Source organism: Pinus tabuliformis, chromosome 4_2 (assembly GCF_031772625.1).
Source record: "Pinus tabuliformis cultivar Carrire ecotype Pingquan chromosome 4_2, CPIR1, whole genome shotgun sequence".
In the NCBI taxonomy this organism is placed as follows: Eukaryota; Viridiplantae; Streptophyta; class Pinopsida; order Pinales; family Pinaceae; genus Pinus; species Pinus tabuliformis.
In genome coordinates, this window is record NC_142304.1 from 531,162,798 (window position 1) to 531,187,696 (window position 24,899).

Genomic DNA, 24,899 nt, shown 5'->3' on the forward strand with positions numbered 1-24,899 from the left:
TTTCTTATTTCCTATTTTGGTTGACTTTCTAGATTATGTCCACATTTGTGCTTATTTATTGCAATATATTGTTCTTATTTCTTGCAAACAATATCATATTAATCACGTTGCGCCTAGAGCATATGAATTTACAAGAGAATGGATTCATGGAAATCTTTTAATTATGTATTATAGATGCATATGGGAACATACACAATGGAATAAAAGAAGAAAATGGAAATATAATGAATCAGGGAATGTGTTGAATGTTGGAAAATATCACCAGTAAGTATCTCCACTAAGAAGCATTACTAATCCAAATTCACACCTTGTTATATAATAAAAATAATGGTTAATAACATTCATCATGGCTACTTGTAAAAATAAAATAAAAATTAATGTGTCCAATTTTGGACAATTGACTAGTCCTAGCTTCATTCTCTTAGGGTCTTCCCAAAGATCTCTAGGAAACAACCAACTGCTCCTATAAGATATAACATTGATCCATAGACGTCTATAATTATTAGTTCCCTTCAGATTGTTGGGTATATGTTATATTATTTGTACCAGTAACCTCATGCGTAGGTCATATATGTTAGGGACAATGAGACCATACACAATTGAGATGACACAAAAAGGATTATCTATTAAGATGCTAAACAATCATTTGGAAATGGTAAAATATGAGGTAAGTATAAGTAATAATTCTCAGAAACGTTAATAGCCCTTTCCACAAACAAAGATAAATTTATCCACATAAAGGAACAAGTTCTTGTAGAAGAACTTCAAATGTCCACCAGGTTGGTTTTGGATAATTTTAATGATGTTGATTGAGCGTAGTTGACTCATTTTCTTCCAACAATAAATAAATATGGGTTGGAATCATATAGTTAGTCATTGTTTTGCATGATGAATGTTTTCTTTTCATACATATTGTTTTCTTATCTAAAACTCCACTAAGGAAAACTAAAATAATGCACATGCAGAAATATACAAATCGAGAAAATGAAAGTTAACAACTTAGTTGATGTAGAACCTATTCCTCCAATACATGATGTGATTGTTCATGGAAAAGAAACTGTGGAATATTAGAATGCAACATATACTATTGCTAAAACAACTTGCAAAATGCATGCAAGTTAGCTTCCACATCCAATAAAGATATGGGAATGAAAACTTGTATGTATCTAGTTGGATTCAATTAGAATAATCAATCAAGTGTATTACCATTAGGATTTTATTAGTTCTACTTGTAGTTTTATATCCACTCTATTGTTTTGTAATATTTACCTTCTCTATTAAGATTCTTTTTCTATCTGAAATATGCAAGTTTTCCTTTTAACACGAAGCCTTCTGAGAAATATTGTACACAATTTTTTACTTGCTTGAATTATCTATCACATGGTCAAACTAAATTTTTTTAGTACAAGAAACATTTTATGAAAATCAATGAAATTCATAGCTTCATTTGGCAAGGCCTTCGGGAAGCTTTTGAAACCTAAAATATTGAATGCAAACCCTATTTTGAGGATATCATAAAGCTTCATGGATAGAGAAAATAATTTAGAAGATGGGTTCTCCAAGTAGTATTGCTCTTTGAATAAGACCACTAGTTGCAGTGGATTGTCAATATAATTTACATTTGTTTATCAAGCTTCAACAAAAACCTTATCCTTTTTTATTGACTATTAATTGATGGATTTGTTATTTCTACTAGTGGCTCCTTCTTGAAGCTTTTGTGCTAACTAGTTTGAACTAAATGAGGATCAAACATTGGTGGTATTGTTGTAATATGTTAAATTCTTGTTTGTTTTGAATCAATTGTTTGTTGTAAAATATCAATCAATTTGTTATATCTTGGAAATTACAAGTATGGTAAACATGGGAAAACTATTGGTGCTTTGCATGTAAATTTGCAAAACAAATCAGAACTGTTGTTATTTTATCTTTTCATTATAATGGTCACTAATGTTTTGGGTTTCAGTGATTGAGGATGGCTACAGGTGTTCCCTCAAATTGGAAGTTTGGTGTTGGAATTAAGTGTGGATTTTCCATTCAAGAATCATATAGCAACTGGAATCTGAAAGTTACAGTCCAAAATAATCCTATTTGGGGGACTACTAGTGGTGATTTCTACATATTTTTGATGTTGGAAATTTGCTCCAAGTCACAACTAATATATTGTACCACAGGTCAGGAACACAATGGGAAGGGAATTGTTTTTGAAATTCATCCACTTATATTGCAGTGATCCATAAATATAAGAAAAACATTAATAAATTGAGATAGACTAGTTGGCTTATTCATATGTGACAATTGACCCAAATAGTAGTTCTTATCTGAAGAAATTCTCATCAGACTTGGGAATTATTGACATCATCGGCCTCAAGCCTTGGACTTATTCACTTAGCCTTCTACATTATCCATTTATATACATGTCTACAAGGCTATCCTATTATTCTAGACTTAGCTTTGGCTTTTTCTAGGAGTTTTGTTTGCACTGCCACACTGTGTAAGTAATCTACAGCTTGAGATTTTTAGCATGTAACTTAGTTTGTATGATTGTGCCTAACATTCCTTGAAGGTTGAATAGTAAGTTTACTAAGCTATTATTTTCTATGGTGATGTTTTATTTTCTTTTTTTATATAGGTCATCTAGCCACATAATGTCCATTATTTCCAAACTAAAGAAAACTTGTTTGAGTTTCTTAATATTATGGGGAAAAATGACATTGACAATATTGCTAATGTTAAGGTATGTATCATATAAATCCTTTATAGTCTGCCTTATTTTATATTCCAGTGTTCATCCTCTTTCATGTCTTATATATTGCATTGTATCTTCTTTACCTGTTAGAAAAGGAACTTAGTATTGACATTAATAAGCAGGAATTGAAGAAAGAGGAGAACAATAACAATGGAGCGACAAAATGAAAATTAAAGAGAGTGAGAAGAGAACTAGTCTAGTGGTACTTGTAGAGCCAATATCCCACATAAGATAGACACAGAGACTGATGGTGAAGTCCTCATAGTTGGTGAATTCACCTGCAATTCCTTGACAACACAATGATAATGTTTTGAAGTGATGAAATAATATTTCATGTGTAATTTTACTCCGACAAATATTAAGTTAGAAACTCATATTGTAATACTTGACATTTTATATAATATATTTTTTGTGGTTGAAATTATTTATAGTTGCATTTGATATTATTTAGTATTATAATTAACATTTGTAAATTTGCGTTTTCATATTGGATGAACATGTACATTGTATGACATTTTTTTTTAATTTAGTTGCAAAATCATATTAATTAATTTATGTTGATTAATAACGAATGCATAAAATCAATCTAAAACTACTAAATTAGTAGTTTATGTTGATTAATGATGATCACAAATAAAATGAATATACAAATAATTAGTTGCTTGCAATGGTTGTTAATGAAAGTAAATGAAACAGCTATAAACTACTAAAGTAGTCTTTTATATAATGAATACGAAACTACCAAAAAAAGATAAATGACTGCTCTGAATGAGAAATTTGTGATTACAAATGACGATTAAATTTTGCATATATACGACTATTAGTAGTTAATTTACAGTATCTTATAACACGACCAGAATTTAGTAATATTTATTTGGCCATTAATTGGTATCAAACGATGACTAAAATTTGCATATATATGACTATTTGTAGCTAGTTTATAGTATCTTATAACACGACCAACATTTTGGTCATATTTCTTTAGTTGTTAATTGGTTTTCTTTAGTGATCATTTAGTAATATATTTTGTTGTATATTTGGTCATTAATTGTGGCAATTAATGATTAAATCAATGACTAAATTAATGACCAAATTTATGAGTAAATATATCGCTAGATAATAAAATTGAGAAAACAAATTAATGACTGAGCTAAAACCAACTAAAATTTAGTCGTATTACAATATATTTTAAATTAGCTACTATTGGTCACCGACCGAAAAATAGTCGTTTATATGGAAATTTTAGTCATTTTTTTAGTAACTAATTAGCCATTTTGTACTAGTGATAGTATCCCAACCAATGCCCGGAAATTGATGAGACTTTACATGACAATAAATAACACCAAGACAAAGCCTCTAACACAAAACTTGATCTAGTACTTGAACAAACTAGGCTTAGCAATGACAAACATTTTGTCGAACATGTTAGGTTCCTATACCAATAGGAGTCATAATTTATGAATGTCTGAGATTAAACCTGTAATATGTACATAACTTTGCTCTCTCAAATGTTTTCCATATTAAAAAAAAAATCAAAAAATAAAAAAATGTAAAGAGGGTATGCCCTAAAAGAAAAATCAAAGGACAAAAAGAATGAAAAAGGTCAAAAAAGATGAAAAATGAACCCCAAGGAAAAGGAAAAAAGACCATGAAAGTGTGCAAGTCCAAATGCCACTACCATTTACTTTTTATGCATAATAATGATTGTGTGAAACTTGTTATTCATGCCACAATCCATGGTAATCAAACAGTTTAATCTTGGTTATTCCATGTTTTGAATTTCATGTTTAGAGATAGAGAATAAAATCTGACCAAACTGTTTAATCTTGGTAGATAAGTAGATAGGTAGAGTGAATAAAAGGAGCTCAACAGTTTAATCTGAGCCCTTGGATGTAATAAGGATAGACTTAGATAGATTTCCATTGTAAAAGAAAAGAAAAAGTTTTGATAAGGGTTTGCCAGCTTAAGTGCACCCTAATAAAGAGTAGAAAAAATGGTAGGATGAGTAGATGGGTAAGTAGTTGGATGGTTGCAGAATTATGGTGATTGATTGGATAAAATCATATCATTTACTTTCATCATCAAGTTGCTAAAAGTATGGATGACAATGGAACATTTACAAAGTCAAGTGATTAATTTCCCCATTCACTTTACCCTTAAAAGTTTACTAATTTCCCATAAGTAAAGACAAAAGTACCTAAAACCTTAAGTTAAAGGGGCTCAGAGCATTTCTTTGACTTTTGGAGGAAACGGACCCTCAGCCCAAAAATTTATAGTATCTAAGTACTAAAGCCCCCTTACCAATATTCACCCCTCCATAATTCATTCATTTCATCTGAAAAATCCCTTTTCCTAAGGTGAAATCACCATTTACCTAGGGAAAGTTATTACCCCTATACAAAACCCCTTGTTCCACAAAAACCCACAAAAAAAATTTAGCCTATGTTATAATGTGCAAATGCAAATGTGTAAAAAATTGTCAAACACATTATACTTAGTGCAAAAATCACTTTTCTGCTTTCATTTCATATTAACCTTTAATCTTAATTATAGTTATTAACTCCTGAAAATAAACCCTTCCCCGTATATTTTATTAAATCCCATATCATAAATATCCCGCCCCCAAGGTTTGAAACATAAGCCTTATTAATAAATTAATTAAATGGATTAATTAGTCGATCAACAATTAATTAACCTTTCCGCTCATTAAAACCCCATCGGGCCCCTCCATTAAACCTCTGATCAAATCATCCCCTGATCACCGTGTGATATGACCCCTTCAGATCTGATGGCTGATGCTCACATTGGGCGGCCCCTGAAGGCCGACCTTTACCCACCCGATGTGAGCAGTTTCACTATTCACTCTATTGCTACGTGTCACCCGATGAATGGCATCAGGCGACCTCTGCCCAAAACCACTTTTTTCTAAAAATGGTGCGATAAATTCCGCTTACCACCTCCGCTACACACCAAAACGTCACATCCCCCGATTGGTGCCAACTGTCGTTTTCCCAATGTACCTGCCAAAGTCATTGAATTTATGCATAAAACCAAAAAACTTATAGTTTTTCATTTTATCATGTAAAAAGAACATTCTGACCTTCCATGCAAAGCACAGACTACATTCAACTATCAACCTTCTATCAACCGCCAACTTACCAAAGCTACTAATCTCCAAACCACCTTACAAACCCGTGCACTTCCTGCAAATAGTCCACAATCACCATTACTCCGTTCAACAGCAAAAACCAGGTATATACCCCAATTTCACTAAGAAACGTTGTTTTCTTGCCAAGCCTGAAACTAAATTTCTTTAAATATTAAGTAATTTAGTTAGATAAGTTGCCTAGTGACTATCAAAAACCCTGAAACAGACGAGTTCATCCCAGAATTCATTGTAAATCCTTTGCCCTCATCCTTGAACCCACAAGAACCAAGGATGGATGCCCCAATTTCATTGAATATTATTCTCATTACGCCTCCTCATAGGGATTTAGACCATCTCCCACTTGCAGACAAAGATTTCTAGATTAAAGATACTTCGGTCTCAAAATCCCATTTTAAAATTTTCTGCAAGTACAAAGATTAGTTCTTGAACCAGGCAGACTCCATTGGACTTTGGCAATTAGGTTTACCCAAGTACCAGTTCCCCAGGGTTCATGTATTTCAAAAGATTGTACATTACTGTCACATGAATTATGATCCTATCAAAAGGTTAGTAAGAACCCCTTACCAATATGTTCTATTTACCATTACTGTCGAATATATTAGTGAAATGTTACAATTACAACCAAGCCAAACCCTGACTCCTCTTTCCGTTGGAGATATGTTGAATAGATACCCTACCCTCACATCAATCAGACTGGCTCAGTTATTCCAGACCTTTACTAGAGAAGAATAGTACACCCCAAAGTACTCTCCCCCTTATCTGTGAACTATATTCTCCAACCTTAGCCAAGACATCATAGACATGATATCTAGTGTGCTAGGTTACACCACAAGTGAATTTGTTGATGAAATCATAATATCCTTCATGTCCATCTACTCTCTTGGCCAACCACTAGCCATCATGTTTGACTATGCAAAGTTTATTGCTGACAAAATGCATGATCAATTCATGAGATTAGAAAATGAAAGAGTGTTTAAGTATTCCTTAGTTTTGTATCATTTATTCTTGTATTATCAAGCTGATAGATTTCCAATTTCCCTCCAAAAGCTTGATACCAAAGGCAACCCCAGATCAGTGATATTATGGACTTCATTAATCCATCAGTTTGACTCTCAGTATTCTTATACCGACTTCATAGATCTCTTTGTGTATCCTGTGACAACTATGCTACTAGGAAGCCCTCCCCCAAGAATCAGTGCAGACATCAGGAGGGTCCTACAATTGTCTAAGTAGTATAAAGTGGGGGATTGGTACTTGTACCAAAACCACACTGAAATCAGAATCTATGGATGTGAGCTGGCTCCCTACAAGCTGCCTAGATACCTCCCCATAAGATTGTTTTCTCTGGAGTACTACAGGAAAATGATCAATTCAGATGAGGTGCATTTTGTGAAAGCCAAGAAGAAATCCCAACTTAGAATAAAAGATCAGCTGGGCCCATTTATTTGTAACAGTAAGGAAGTAGCAAAAGGAAGCTAATGAAATCCTCCAAGGTTGAAACTAAAATAGAGTTTAATATGGAATTATGATTCCTTAGACTTCATTTGTAATAGGAGACAAAAGAATAAATTATCTCTTTACATCCATCATAGAATCTCGGAAATTGAGCAGTATGTAAATTAGCTTGAATGGGTGGAAAATACTTTGGTAGACCAGGATAGCACAAAGACTATTTTAAATAGTGTTTTGATTGATTTAGATATAAGACTTAATGAGGATTCATTTTTACAGGTGCCAGAAGAGTCTCCATCTCAGAAACAATAATAGGGACACAGTGTGCAAACATTAGGGCAACCAGGGCCATTAGGGAAACCAAGGCCATCAGAGCAACCAGAGCTTTCAGAATAGCCAAAAGAATCAGAACAACCTGAGATTTCAGAGGAACTTGCTCAACCTGAACAAATCATGAGCAATCCTCCTATTTTGCAGACTCCTCTAAATGAGGAAAGGAACCTTAAAAGAGACAGAGAGGAGGCCACTCCTTCTAGTAGGCATGTTGCCCAAACCTATGCTAAGAGGCAAAGGTTGAATCCATTTGTAGAGCAGGAATACACTGAGGAAACAACAACAACTTCAGGAGCAGAAAGGACAGAAAGCATGCATACCACTCCTTCAGGAGGGACACAAGAACCTTCCACCTCACAAGCTCAAATGTTGGAAAGGCAACAGAGCGTGGAAGTATCCTCCTTCAGGGCTCCTACTGGACAGAGCCTAGATATCAAGGAAAAATACAAGGAAATCAAAGCAAGGAATGAAAGGCTAAAGGTGCAAAGTTATGCACATTATCTGAAGATGGCTCCAACAAACCAAACAAGGCTAATGTCAGCCTTTGACATAAAAGAAGGGAAAATGCAGATGAGTTTTTTGAAGCCAACCACACAACAACCTAAATCCATGGCAGATTACCTAAAAACAAATTTTGAAGTATTGGCAAAGGATATCCATCCTATTGACCAAATTGAGTTACATAAGCAAACTGGTGAAATGGTCTACTCCACTTTGACCAATAAAGCAATCACAGCCCACCAACTCTAGAATTCATTGAACAACATATCAGCATAATTTCAATTGGAAAAGGCCTCTTCACAGGCTAAAGACACCAAAATAAAGTCCTTAGAGGACTTGGTCATAGAACTGGGTCATGATCCCAAGGATGTCAAAGCTGCATAGAGGCTCATAAAGAAGAAAAATGATGATATAGTTGCACTGAAGAAGCAGCTTAAAATTCCTCCACTACATCATCCTCAGATAGCTGAAGTGTTGGAGACACAGAAGGATGAAGGGATTATGGACTATAATGATCAGTTGAAAGAAACTGAAAAGGAGCTAGACAACCTGATACAGTCTAAGCAGAGTGAGTTGGCCACCACTCCTCAGACTGTGATTCCTATCGTCTGCACTACAGTACCCTCCACATTAGCTGCTTCCTTAGCTCTAACACTTCCACCAACAACAGCCTTGCCAGTAACATGTACATCAATAGCCACAGGGGCATCTATGAGCATAGGTACTTCAACAGAACAAACAAATGAACTAGTAAGGGCCATGGAAGAAATGAGCATCCAGGCCATTGAACTTAAAGAAATAAGAGAAAAAGTATCCAATCTGGAGACTGATTGTAAACTAGCCCAGATACATCAAAAATAAGAAGTTCAGAAAAACCAGAGAATGGTTGAGAGGATAAAAGCCCTTGACAATGACTTAACATTGCAAGAACCATAGGGTGACATGAAAGAAATTCTTTGGGCCAACATCATTGATTCTATCAATGATGTTTGGCCATCTATTTAGATTATTTTTGAATTGACTGAATTATTCAAAATGCCTATAGAAGAAATCCACAAGACAGTGGAAGAATTGGGAAATAAACTTGAAGAAGCCAATCAGTTAATCATATTTTTGAACAGCAAAAATAGATACCAGTTGGATGAATTAGAAATTGATGATAGAATAGTGACCATCATTGAAATAAAGAATGTTCTTACGAAGAGGAACCTAATGCTTAATCTGGAGAAAAGATGTCAGAGCATCCAAGCAGACATTGACAACTTTATGCTAAAGTATGGCATCTTAAGAGAAAAAGGACTTCCCAGTCCTATGGTGATAAATGACAAGATGATGACCCAGGAATATTACAATGAAATATTAAACAATCTGGCCAGAAACCAAGCTGGTACTTCAGAGGTGAAAATTTTTCCCATTGGAAAGGTGCTATATGATGGTCTTGAGAATCTATTCTACATAGAACATGAAGTCAAGCGCTTGTTCACAAGCAAGCCAAACTTTGCTAAATATACAGAAGCTGACGAGATATACAGGAAAATGATAAGGATGAAGTTACCCGATAGTGAATGGTGGACAAAATTTACTGATTTACGATAAACTTACTACAATAAATCTACATGGTAAAACATGGCTGCCAGGTAAAACAGGTAATACAAGGTCAAGGCAAAACGAGTAAAGAGTATTAGTAGGTAGAAGATAGAAAGTGATTCTAGCAAACAACTACAAAGCAACTGAAAGAGCCAAATCCAAATTACAACAGCCATCATAGTCACAATAAAAGGGACAACATGAAAACAGTTCTCCATCTATCTCTATCTTCTTGCTAAAAGACCTTTTCATTTCCTCGAATATTTCTCATATAGTTATGAGATATTTTGTAAACATTTTTTGTATAAATACTTCACAAAACAAGGTAATTAGGGTGGATTAAAATACATTTCTGTAGACATTTTATATCAAGCTAAGGAGCTATTGTACTCAAGATTGGACTGGTTTTGCTGGAAATGAAATAAAGGTAAGGACATTTCACAGGATTCTTATGCACAGTTGGAACAAATAAGTATCATCTCTTCATGTTTAAATATTGTTTTATCTTCATGTTATAAATATTCATATGTGTCTCTTAAAAAATCTGTAAAGTAAACAAGGAATGATATCTCAGAATTAGCTTAAGTGCTCTATGTTTTAACTGTTTACTTTCTATATGTTTTCTACTAAACTATCTTGGTCTGGGAATTCTTAATTGCTCCCTTACTTCCGTAGTTTACCCCCCCTTGTTCCATAGTAAACAATTCTTCATTTCCCTTTGCTATTGATCATCCTTCCTTTCTTTATCTTAATCCCGGCTAAGGATTTTCATTGCCCTTTGCCTTGGTTAGGACTACCTCATCCATTTGAACCTGCAGATTTGCTTTTGCTGTGCTAGCCTTTCGTGTGAAACCTTACCTTAGTTATTGATCAGATCCAGTTAGGCCACTCTTGATTGACTCCATAGCCCAATGGCATGAATACTTGCTCTACCCATCTATTTTCTTAATTCCACCACCCAATCAAAACAAAACATCATGAGCACTAATAACTAGCTTGAAATCCTACCCAAAACAAAGATAAATCATAAAGAGAGAGCCCTCTCTAGAATTAGGTTGGCTAGAACCTGAGTCTAAAAGATTAGGTTTGTGGTTACCTAAGACTATTCCTTCTTTGATAACTTCTAAGGAAAAATATGAGTGATAACATAGTGGTGACCATACCGGGGACTCAAAACCCCAATCTTAATAAACCTTTGAGAAATTCAAATTTTTATTTTTAAGCATCTTAAAGGTTTATTAGAAGTTATTTCAAAATTTCATAAAATAAAAGAAGTAGAAAGAGCTCGGAATATGGCTTCAAGGAGAACTCACTACACCAGGGCTAATCTTGATCCAAATCCTCCCCTTGTATTTGACAATCCCAACCTTATTCTGAGAATAATCATAAGACAAGAAATTTCAGTAAGCCCTAGACCTATTTTCCGATCCAATTCATGCCTTGTTGAGTGGTGATTCATTGAAGACATCCCTTTTGACAAGTATTTTGACCTCTCTCTATTTAGAACCAAGTCTAAGAGTGAACTTGTGGACGTAGTTCTAGATCTAGAATTCACAAGAGAAATTGAAGTTCAATAAGCCAACTTCTTAATTGATCAGTACCTTTTGAATTCCCCTCAATCATCTTTGACTTCTGATAGAATCCCTGAATTTTTTGAAACTGCTTCGACTTCTTTTAGCTCACCATAATTCCCACACATTTTTGAAGATCACCCTTCATCACCATTCATACCTTCACTCCCCCATCAACCTATCATTACCATTCAAACACCCATTACCCCGGTTACCCCAACTCCCCTTGTTGTCCCAAATCCCCCAGTTATCCCAACTTCAGTTCTCAATCCTATCCAACTTAGAGCTATGACACTCAAATATGCCCCTCTTAACATGCCTGCACCTCAGGGTGTCTTACTAGCTGATTATCAGAGTAAAATTACCTTATTTGATGGCATTGGAACTTACACTGCTTAGCAGCACACAAAGAAAATGACAGATTATTTCGAACTGCATGAGATTGACATAGGAGATGTCAAAATGAGAATTTTTGCCCAAACTTTAGCTAGAGAAGTGAGAACATGGCTTAGATCTTTTCCTCATAATAGTATAGATATTTTAGAACTTTTTTACCAACAATTTTTACATAGGTGGGAGAAGAAAAATAACCCTCTTCAAATACTTTCTAAATATGAAAACATTAAGAGGGGACCAAACGAAACCATTCGGGACTACTGCACTAGCTTTAACAATGTATATAATGCAATACCACTTGACCTTAAACCTCCACTGGGCTTAGCCCTGATTAAGTTTCCAAATGGATTTGACACAAATATGGCGTTTCAAATTAGAGAAAGGAATCCCCCTACACTGGAAGATATGCAAAGTGTTGCAGTGATTGTAGAATCTAATCTGCTAGCTAAAAGAGCTAGGGTTAGAAATGAGAGAAGAACACCCTTGAAAGATGAGACTTCACCCTTTGATCAAAAAATGGATGCTTTAGCTAAAGGAATGGAAAAGTTGATGGACATAATAGAAGTCATTGAAAGAAAACCTCACTGGGATAGCCAACAGGCACCTCTAGTAAGGAATCCAAATTTTAGGAAGAACCAGAACCAAAACATAGGTAAAAATGGGCCTGATCAGAACATTAGACCACCCTTCCAAGAGAATTATGCTAAAAACTCCCATCAAGAAGACCCTAAGCTAGACACCCAAATCAACTTAATGGGGTTAGATGAAGAAGAAACTGTTTTTCTAACTCAGTATGACCAAGAAATATACATGCTTCAATAGTTACAGACCCAAACTAGAGAATATTTCGATTACAAGCAAGGGTTTGACTCTGCTATTTTTGAAGTGCATAAACAGTACAATTTTAGGAGCCAAAATAACATTGATGTTCCGGACCAAAACAAAAAAGCGCTACCTAATCAGCCTAAGAAAGTAAAAGCTGCAAATTGAAATCCTCCAGTTACAAAAAACCTGCAAATCCTTTCTAGACCAAGTCAAAATCCTCCCAGTCCTATTATTGAAAATGTAACCAATGACCAACCTTCTAAGGAGCAACCTTCCACTTTAGTTCCCCTCAAGGAAATAGTGGAACAATCTCCAGAAATTGCAGTAGAAAATCCAATTAAAAAGACTCCAAACAATGAAAAAGAAGAACAAACCACTCAGAACCTAGGTGCTAAGATTTCAAATGTTCAAACAAACAAATCCCCTCTGCCTTTCAATTTGGGAGCAGAGGTGGCCAAACTTAAAATCTCAGTTCCTTTAACAGAACTAGTTAAACATGAAACTTATAGATCTCAAATAAGCAAATATTTAAACTTCGTTGAAAATGAAGACTCCGTTAACCTATTTGATGATCAACCTGAGTTAATTTTCAAACCTGATGTTAATGGAAAACCAGTGGAAGGAGGGATACCACCCTTTTACATTAGCCTTAACATCCATGATAAAATCCTACATAATGCCATGCTTGACTCTAGAGCTTCACATAATCTTATGCCTAAGTTTGTTATGGAAAAGCTAAACTTGGATATCACCAGGCCTTACAAGGATCTGTTTTCTTTTGATTCAAGCCAAGTTAGGTGCTTAGGGCTTATAATTTCTTTTTTGTGTTTCTCTAGTTCAGTATCCTGCTAAGACCATACTTATGGACATAGTTGTTGCTGATATACCACCTAAGTATGGTATGATGTTGTCTAGATCTTGAGGTGCAAAACTCCAGGGATCTCTACAACTTGACATGTCGTATGCTACCATTTCAGTCTTTGGACATCCTAAGAAACTATATAGAGAAACTCTTATGAAGTATGTAGTGAGTACATAGGAGAGGCCTCAAAACTTTCCTATATATTCAATGCATTCTGATATTGATTCATTCATTCTCTATAATGCTGAATCTAACCAAGAAAATACTTCAGATAGTACTATAGCAGAACCAAAAGAAATTACAGTAACAAAAGAAAATCAAAGTGTCCAAATTCATGAAATATCGGATAATAAAGATTACCTAGATACTTCAGTCAAAAAATATTTCATTCCCCCAAATGAAAATTATGAGCATGAAATCCTATGGCATCTTGAATTTGATGGGTCAGTAAACAAACTAGGTGCAGGAGTAGGAGTATGGATTTTCAACTTAGAAAATAATCATTCAGAGGGTCATGCCTATAGTTTGAACTTTATATGTCCAAACAATACGGCAGAATATGAAGCACTCCTGTTAGGTTTCAAATTGGTAAAAGGGTTAGGAGCCATAAGAGTCTCTATTATGGGAGATTCTAAGTTGGTAATAAAACAAATTAATGCTATTTATATGACTAGAGATCCTAGATTATGATTTTATAGAGGAACAGTTGTAGAAATACTAAATAATTTTTTAGAAACCAAGCTTGTTGTTATTCCAAGAAAATACAATATGCAAGCTCACAATTTAGCTATGTTTTCTAGTACTTGCAAGTTACCATTTTAGCCCAACCATCAGTATACTGCTGAGGTTAGGCATAGACCTACTATTCCTGAAAACTTAAAGAATTGGCAAGTGTTTGATAATGATCAGCAAATTAACCATTTTCTAACTTTAGATGAGGGATTTCGAAATAGTAACATAGACACAGACACGACAACAGACTTTGATTACACTAATGAAGTAGAAATTAACAAAGTAGAAGATAAAAACATAGAAAATTTCTATCCCACAAAGTTTACAAAATCTAATATTTGAAACCTAAAACAAATGGAAATTGATGAAGCAATTGATGAAGAATTTGAAGTCATCAATCCGAAAGATAATTTTTTGCCCAAAAGATTAACTCCTTTGGAGGACTTATTTGATTCAAACGATGTTCCTAAAAAGCCTAAAATGGAACCCTTGAAATGGGACATTGAAGAATGTAACATAGGCTCTGGAGAATATCCAAAAATGATAAAACTTTCAAAATCTTTGCCTCCCAAAGAAAAAGTGAAATACATAGAACTGCTAAAGGAATTCCAAGATGTTTTTGCCTAGAATTATGAGGACCCTAAGTCCTAAGATACCAGCATAATACAGCACACCATCCCATTAAGAGAAAACCAAAAGCATTTTAGATAGAAGCTTAGAAGGATTAACCCTGTTCTATTGCCTTCTATCAAAAAGGAAATCAAAAGAATGTATGAAGCTAATATTATTGCGCCAATTAGATTCTCAGACTAGGTTTCTAATTTGCTACCTACAAGAAAGAAAACTGGCGAAATAAGAGTGTGTGTTGACCTTAAGAATTTGAATAAAGTTTCACTGTAGAATAACTACCTGCTCCCTAAAATGGACCACATATTATAGAGGGTAGTAGGTTCCACTAGAATCCCACTGCTAGATGGGTTCTCTGGTTATAACCAAATCCTAGTCTACCCAGATGATCAGGCAAACACTGCATCCACTACACCATGGGGCACTTTCATGTATGTTAAAATGCCTTTTGGGAAATGTAGGGGCCACCTTTCAAAGAGCTATGGACATAGCCTTTGTGAAAGAAATCCATGACTTCTTGGTAATATACCTAGATTATATCACAATATTCTTTAAATCAGATCAGCAACACCTGGATCCTTTTAGGCAGGTTTTTATCAAGTGTAGGAAGTATGGAATTTCCCTGAATCCTAAAAAATATTTATTTCGAATGGAAGAGGGGAACTACTAGGCCACATAATCTCCAAAGATGGCATTTAGATTGACCCAACCAGGATTGAAGCCATTTTGTAGATACCACATTCTAGGAACATCAAAGAACTACAAGCATTTTTAGGTAGAATAAACTTTTTGAGAAGATTTATCTCTAACTTAGTTGAAATAATCAGATTACTAAACAACATGTTATAGAAAGATTCGACTATTAAATGGACTTTAGAGGCTAAAATGTCATTTGAATATATAAAGCTAGCCTTAACACAAACAACAGTCCTCATCAGTCCAATGTTTGACAGGGATTTTATCATTTTGCTTTCGCCTCAGAACACACAATTGCTGCAGTCCTACTACAGAAAAATGATTAGGGTTTTGAACAACCAATAGCTTTCTTTAGTAAAGCCCTGAGAGATGCACCTTTAAAGTATAGTATAATGGAAAAGCAAGCTTTTGCTCTAGTTAAAGTTATTAACGATTTCAGAGTTTATATCTTGTACTCTCTTATAGTAGCTTATGTTCCAAATGTTGTAGTCAAAGACATTCTAGCACAGGATGGACCAGATGGAAATAGAGGGAAGTGGATAGCTACCATATTATAGTATCATTTAGAAATTATACCCACAAAATTGATTAAGGGCCAAGGTTTGGCCAAGCTCATGGCTGAATCAAACTATCAGGCTCTAGACATAAATTTCATTGCGGAATTGGATAACGAAGAGGAGATGGTGACTCCATAGATCAGCCAAGCCTTTATAGATTAACCATGGTATGCTGATATAATATACATTCTACAAAACCTTCAAGCTCTTCCTGAGTTGTCCAGAACTAAAAGTAGGTTCTTAAAAATGAAATCTTTAAAGTTTTGCATAATTGACAATGCTTTATTTTGGAAAAATCATGAAGGCATCCTTCTTAATTGTTTTTTAAAGGAAGAATCTGACAAGATACTGAAAGAATTTCATGCAGGTGATTGTGGTGGACATCTCTACTGGAAGACCACAACTGATAAAATCTTAAGAGCTGGTTTTTACTGGCCCACTATGTTTTTTGATGTAAAGAAATTTGTAACCTCATGCCACAAATGTCATATTTTTTAGGGAAAAAGAAGACTATTGTCATTACCATTGAAACCTATATCTACCAAAACACCTTTTCAACAGTGGGGTCTTGACTTCATTGGTGAAATTCACCCCCCTTCCTCTGCCCAACATAGATGGATCTTGACTGCTACAGACTACTTTACAAAGTGGATAGAAGCCATACCCTCAAGACAAGCCACTGATACTGTCATTATAGGTTTCCTTGAGACCAACATTCTGTCCAGATTTGGTTGCCCTACCAAGATCATCACAGATAATGCAGCAGCCTTCAAATCAAAGAGGATGATTGATTTCTGCCACAAATATCACATAACCCTTGGTCACTCCACAGCCTACTATCCCCAAGGAAATGGACTTGCAGAGTCTTCCAATAAAATCTTAGTAAACATCATCAAAAAACTATTGGAAGATAACAAGAAAACTTGGAATAAGAAGCTGGTAAATTCCTTGTGGGTAGATAGGTTGACCACTAAGAAATCCATTGGTACCAGTCCCTATCAGCTAGTCTATGGAATGGAGGTTGTCTTCCCATCTTCTTTGGGAACACCAGTGATGAAACTGCTTCAAGAAGCACAGGTTGAGCCAAATGACATTCAAAGGAGGATCAACCAGATAATACATTTGCAACAAACTAGGGAGGAAGTCTATATCCGATCCCAAATTATGCAGGAGAAAATGAAAAAGGCTTTTGACAAAAGAACCAAGGCAGAATATTTCTATCTAGGAGATAAAGTTTTGAAATGGGACTCAAGAACGAAAGAAAAAGGTAAACGTGGTATGTTTAACTTCTTGTGGAAAGGCCCTTACATTATTTATGCTTTCAGAGGTAACAATTCTTATTTTCTCAAACAATTGGATGGTGCAGAGGTAGAAGGAGGACCAATTAATGGTCGAATGCTAAAGCACTACATAGATCCCAGTCACTAATTCCACTAATCACTTGTACATATTATATCCTTTACAAAAGTTTAGTGTGGATTGGATGGTAAAATTTTGGAGTTGAAGCCCGAAGAGAAGGCCCTAAGCTTCAAAAGTTTCACTATCATAAGTATAAATAAAGTAACAAAGCTAAAGGGAAAATTGCAGAGAAAATCACAGCAATTCAGAAGGCCATTGATCTACTAGTTCTTGACATTTCACCAGGAAATGGCATCCCCAAGTGGAGCCACTGTTAGGTTTCTATAAAAATAGGAGTCATAATTTATGAATGGCTAAGATTAAACCTGCAATATGTACATACCTTTGCTTTCTCAAATGTTTCCCATATTAAAAAAATAAAAATAAATTAAAAAATGTAAAGAGGGTATGCCCTAAAAGAAAAATCAAAGGACAAAAAGAATGAAAAAGGTCAAAAAGGATGAAAAATGAACCCCAAGGAAAAAGAAAGATGACCATGAAAGTGTCAATTCCAAATTCCACTACCATTTACTTTTTATGCATAATAATGATTGTGTGCAACTTGTTATTCATGCCACAATCCATGGTAATCAAATAGTTTAATATTGGTTATTCATGCTTTGAATTTCATGTTTAGAGATAGAGAATCAAATCTGACCAAATTGTTTAATCTTGGTAGATAAGTAGATAGGTAGAGTGAATAAAAGGAGCTCAACGGTTTAATCTGATCCCTTGGATGTAATAAGGATAGACCTAGATAGATGTCCATTGTGAAAGAAAAGAAAAAGTTTTGATAAGGGTTTGCTAGCTTAAGTCCACCCTAATAAAGAGTAGAAAAAATGGTAGGATGAGTAGATGCGTAAGTAGTTGGATGGTTGTAGAATTATGGTTATTGATTGGATAAAATCATATCATTTAATTTCATCATCAAGTCACTAAAAATATGGATGACAATGGAACATTTACAAAGTCAAGTGATTAATTTCCCCATTCACTTTACCCTAAAAAATTTACTAATTTCCCATAAGTGATGACAAAAGTACCTCAAACCTTAAGTTAAAGGGGCTCAGAGCATTTCTCTGACTTCTAGAGGGATCGGACCCTCGGCCCAATAACTTATAGGATCTAAGTACTAAAGCCCCCTTACCAATATTCACCCCTCCATAATTCATTCATTTCATTTGAAAAATCCCTTTTCCTAAGGTGAAATCACCATTTACCTAGGGAAAGTTATTACCCCTATACAAAACCCCTTGTTCCACAAAAACCCACAAAAAGAATTTAGCCTAAGTTATAATGTGCAAATGAAAATATGTAAATAAATGTCAAACACATTATACTTAGCGCAAAAATCACTTTTCCGCTTTCATTTCATATTAACCTTTAATCTTAATTATAGTTATTAACTCCCGAAAATAAACCCTTCCCCGTATATTTTATTAAATCCCATATCATAAATATCCTGCCCCCGAGGTTTGAAACATAAGCCTTATTAATAAATTAATTAAATGGATTAATTAGTCGATCAACGGCTAATTAAGAACCATAACCCTCTGCCAAATAAAAAAAATAATTAGTCAATCAGTGATTAATTAAATATGTCCCTGCTAATCAAATTACCCCCGATGTCATTAAGCCTCCCTAATCCGTAGTTAATTAACCTTTTCGCTCATTAAAACCCCGTTATACCCCTCCATTAAACCTCCGATCAAATCATCGTGTGATCACCGTGCGATCTGACCCCTTCAGATTCGACAGCTGATGCTCATATCGGGTGGCCCCTGAAGGCCGACCCTTACCTGCCCGATGTGATTGGTTTCACTGTTCACTCTATCGCTACATGTCACCCAATGAATGGCATCAGGCAACCTCCACCCAAAACCACTTTTTTCCAAAATCATTGCAATAAATTCCGCCTACCACCTCTGCTACATGCCAAAACGTCACATCCCCCGATTGGGGCCAACTGTTGTTTTCCCAATGTACCACAGAAGTCATTGACTTTATGCATAAAACCAAAAAAAATTATAGTTTTTTGTTTTATCGTGAAAAGAACATTCTGACTTCCATGCAAAGCACAGAATACGTTCAACTGTCAACCTACTATCAACCGCCAACTTACCAAAGCTGTTGAACTCCAGACCACCTTGCAGACCCGTGTGCTTCCTACAAATAGTGCACAATCACCATTACTCCGTTCAACAGCCGAAACCAGGTATTTACCCCAATTTCATCAAGAAACCCTATTTTCTTTCCAAGCCTGAACTAAATTTCTTTAAATACTAAGTAATTTAGTTAGATAAGTTGCCTAGTGACTCTCAAAATCCCTAAAACATACCAGTTCATCACGGAATTCACTGTAAATCCTTTGCCCCCATCCTTGAACCCACAAGAACCAAGGATGGATGCCCCAATTGCATTGAATATTATGCCCATTATGAATCCTCATAGGGATTTAGACCATTTGGCACTTGCAAACAAAGATTTCCAAATTAAATATACTTCAGTCTCAAAATCCCATTTGAAACTTTTCTACAAGTACAAAGATCAGTACTTGAACCAAGTAGACTCCATTGGACTTTGGGAATCAGGTTTACCCAAGTACCAGTTCCCCAGAGTTCATGTATTTCCAAAGATTGTACATTACTATCACATGAATTATGATCCTAGCGAAAGGCAGTAAGAACCCCTGACCAATTTGTTCTATTTACCATTACTGCTGAATCTATTAATGAAATGTTACAATTACAACCAAGCCAAAGCCTGACTCCTCTTTCCATTGGAGATATGCTGAATAGATACCCTACCCTCACATCAATTAGATTGGCTCAGTTATTCCAGACCTTTATCAGAGAAGAACAGTACACCCCAAAGGACTCTCCCCCTTATCTGTGGACTATATTCTCCAACCTTGGCTGAGACATCATAGATATGATATCCAGTGTGCTAGGTTACACCACAAGTGAATTTGTTGATGAAATCATAATATCCTTCATGTCCATCTACTCTCTTGGCCAACCACCAACCATCATGTTTGACTATGCAAAGTTTATTGCTGACAAAATGCATGATCAATTCATGAGATTAGAAAATGAAAGAGTGTTTAAGTATTCCTTAGTTCTGTATCATTTATTCTTGTATTATCAAGTTGATAGATTTCCAATTGCTCTCCAAAAGCTTGATACCAAAGGCAACCCCAGACCAGTGATATTCTAGACTTCATTAATCCAATAGTTTGACTCTCAGTATTCTTATACCAACTTCATAGATCTCTCTGTATCCTGTGACAACTATGCTGCTAGGAAGCCCTGCCCTAAGAATCAGTGCAGGAATCAGGAGGCCCCAAGTGGTGGCTTGGTACTTGTACCAAAACCACACTGAAATCAAAATCTATGGATGTGAGCTGACTCCCTACAAGCTGCCAAGATACCTCCTCATAATATTGTTTGCTCTGGAGTACTATAGGAAATTAATCAATTCAAATGAAGTGCATTTTGTGAAATCCAAGAAGAAAGCCCAACTTAGAATAAAATATCAGCTGGGCCCATTTATTTGTAACAATAGGGAAGCAGGAAAGGAAGCTGATGAAATCCTCCAAAGGTTGAAACTAAAACATATTTTTATATGGAATTATGATCCCTTAGACTTCATTTGTAATAGGAGACAAAAGAATAAATTATCTCCTTACATCCATCATAGAATCCTTGAAATTGAGCAGTATGAAAATCAACTTGAATGGGTGGAAAATACTTTGGTAGACCAAGATAGCACAGAGACTACTGTAAATAATGTTTTGATTGATTTAGATAGAATACTTGATGAGGATTCATTTGTATAGGTGCCAGAAGAGTCTCAATCTCAGAGATAATCATAGGGACACAGTGTGCAGACATCAGGGCAACCACGGCCATCAGGGCAACCAGGGCCATCAGAGCAACCAGAGCTTTCAGAGCAACTAGAGCTTTCAGAACAACCAGAAGAATCAGAACAACATGAGATTTCAAAGGAACTTGCTCAACCTGAAAAAATCATGAGCAATCATCCTATTTTGCAAACTCCTCTAAATGAGGAAGGGAACCTTACAAGAGATCGAGAGGAGGCTACTCCTTCCAGCAGGCTTGTTGCCCAAACCTATGCTAAGAGGCAAAGGTTGAATCCATTTGTAGAGGAGGAATACACTTAGGAAATAACAACAACTTCAGGAGCAAAAGGGATAGAAAGCATGACTACCACTCCTTTAGAAGGGACACAAGAACCTTCCTCCTTACATGCTCAAATGTTGAAAAGGAAATAGAGTGTGGAAGTATCCTCCTTCAGGGGTCCTACTAGACAGAGCCTAGATATCAAGGAAAAATACAAGGAAATCAAAGCAAGGAATGAAAGGCTAAAGGTGCAAAGTTACGCATATTATTTGAAGATGGCTCCAACAAACCAAACAAGGCTAATGTCAGCCTTTGACATAAAAGGAGGGAAAATGCTAATGAGTTTTTTAAGCCAACCACACAACAACCTAAATCCGTGGTAGATTACCTGAAAACAAATTTTGAAGTATTGGCCAAGTATATCCATCCTATTGACCAAATTGAGCTACATACGCAAACTAGTGAAATGGTCTAGTCCACTTTGACCAATAAAGCAATCACAGCCCACCAGCTCTAGAATTCATTGAACAACATATCAGCACAATTCCAATTTGAAAAGGCCTCTTCACAGGCTAAACACACCAGAATAAATTGCTTAGAGGACTTGGTCATAGAACTGGGACATGATCCCAAGGATGTGAAAGCTGCAAAGAGGCTCATCAAGAAGAAAAATGATGATATACTTGCACTGAAGAAGCAGCTTAAAATTCCTCCACTACATCATCCTCAGGCAGCTGAAGTGTTGGAAACACAGAAGGAGGAAGAGCTTATGGTCTTAGTCCAGTTGAAAGAAACTGAAAAGGAACTAGACAACCTGATACAGTCTAACCAGAGTGAGTTGGCCACCACTCCTCAGACTGCAATTCCTACTGTTTCCACTGCAGTACCCTCCGCATTAGTTGCTACCTTAGCTCCAACACTTCCACCAGCAACAGCCTTGCCAATAACAGGTACATCAGCAGGCACAAGGGCATCTATGAGCACAGGTACTTCAACAGAACAAACAGCTGAACTGGTAAGGGCCATGGAAGAAATGAGCATCCAAGCCACTGAACTTAAGAAACTAAGAGAAAAAGTATCCAATCTAGAGACTGATTGTAAACTAGCCTAGATACAACAAAAAGAAGAAGTTCAGAAAAACCAGAGAATGGTTGAGAGAATAAAAGTCCTTGAAAAGGACTTAACACTACAAGAACCACTGGGTGACATGAAAGAAATTCTTTGGGCCAACATCATTGATTCTATCAATGATGTTTGGCCATCTATTCAAATTATTTTTGAACGAACTGAATTAGTCAAAATGCCTATAGAAGCAATCCACAAGATAGTGGAAGAATTAGGAAATGAACCTGAAGAATCCAATCAGTTAATCACATTTTTGAACAACAAAAGCACATACCAGTTGAATGAATTAGAATTTTATGATAGAATAGTGTCCACCATTGAAATAAAGAAGGTTATTACCAAGAGGAACGTAATACTTAATCTGGAGGAAAGATGTCAGAGCATCCAGGCAAACATTGACAACTTTATGCTAAAGTATGGCATCTTAAGAGAAAAAGGACTTCCTAGTCCTATGGTGATAAATGACAAGCTGATGACCCAGGAAGATTACAATGAAAGATTAAACAAGCTGGCTAGAAACCAAGCTAGTACTTTAGGGGTGAAATCTTTGCCCACTGGAAAAGTACTATATGATGGTCTTGAGAATCTATTTTACATAGAACATGAAGTCAAGCACTTGTTCACAAGCAAGCCAAATTTTGCTAAATATACAGAAGCTGACGAGATATACAGGAAAATGATAAGGATGAAGTTACCTGACAGTGAATGGTGGACAAAACTTACTGATTTACTATAAAGTTACTACAGTAAATCTACATGGTAAAACATGGCTGCCAGGTAAAACAGGTAATACAGGGTCAAAGCAGAATAGGTAAAGAGTATCAGTAGGTAGAAGATAGAAAGTGATTCCAGCACACAACTACAAAGAAACTAAAAGAGCCAAATCTGAATTACAACAGCTAGCACAGTCACAATAAAAGGGACAACAAGAAAACAGTTCTCCATCTGTCTCCATCTTCTTGCTAAAAGATATTTTCATTTCCTAGAATAATTCTCATATAGTTATGAGATATTTGTAAACATTTTTTGTATAAATACTTCACAAAACGAAGTAGTTAGGGTGGATTAAAATACATTTTTGTAGACATTTTATATCAAGTTAAGGAGCTATTGTACTCAAGACTGGACTGGTTTTGATGGAAATGAAATAAAGCTAAGGACGTTTCACAATATTCTTGTGCACAATTCGAAAAAATAAGTATCATCTCTTCATGTTTAAATATTGTTTTCTCTTCATGTTATAAATATTCATATGTGTCTCTTAAAAAATTTGTAAAGTAAACAAGGAATGATGTCTCAGAATTAGCTTAAGTGCTCTCTGTTTTAAATGTTTAATTTCTATATGTTTTCTACTAAACTATCCTGGTCTAGGAATTCTTAATTGCTCCCTTCCTTCTGTAGTTTACCTCCCCTTTGGTCCATAGTAAAGGATTCTTCATTGCCCTTTGCTACTGATCATCCTTCCTTTCTTCATCTTAATCCCAATTAAGGATTCTTCATTGCCCTTTGCCCTGGTTAAGACTATCTCATCCATTTGAACCTGTAGATTTTCTTTTTATATGCTAGCCTGCCCTACGAACTCTTACCTTAGTGATTGATCAGATCCATTTAAGCCACTCTTGATTGACTCCATAGCCCAATGGCATGAATACTTGCTCTACCCATCTGTTTTCTTAATTCCACCACCCAATCAAAACAAAACATCATGAGCACTAATAACTAGCCTGAAATCCTACCCAAAACAAAGATAAATCATAAAGAAAGAGTCGTCTCTGGACTTAGGTTGGCTAGAACCTGAGTCTAAAAGATTAGGTTTGTGGTTACCTAAAACTATTCCTTCTTTGATAACTCTAAGGAATAAATCTAATGATAACAGAACACATTGTGCACATGTAATCTATAGGATATGAATGCATATCTAAACATAAGGGTATGATACTTACCTAAAAATCACCAAAAAGGTCTAGTGCCTTCCCATAATAATTGCAATAACATCTATTAGGTCATGAATTCAATAACCATTAATTTAGCAATCAAAATATGTTAAGAGCCATAACTATAATATGTCATGAAATCATGCTTATAACCAACATATAACCAGAATAATATCAATGATAGAACAACCATTAAAGCAACATAATAAAAAATACATTTATTCATAAAATACAAGGGGAAAGGAG

The 24,899-nt window shown here is 35.4% G+C and overlaps 1 pseudogene; it reads right to left on the reverse strand.

Moving 5' to 3' along the window:
• The window catches only part of LOC149170365 (uncharacterized), a 109,399-nt pseudogene extending 86,779 nt beyond the window's left edge, over positions 1-22,620 (reverse strand).
• Between the last annotated feature and the right edge of the window lie 2,279 nt (positions 22,621-24,899).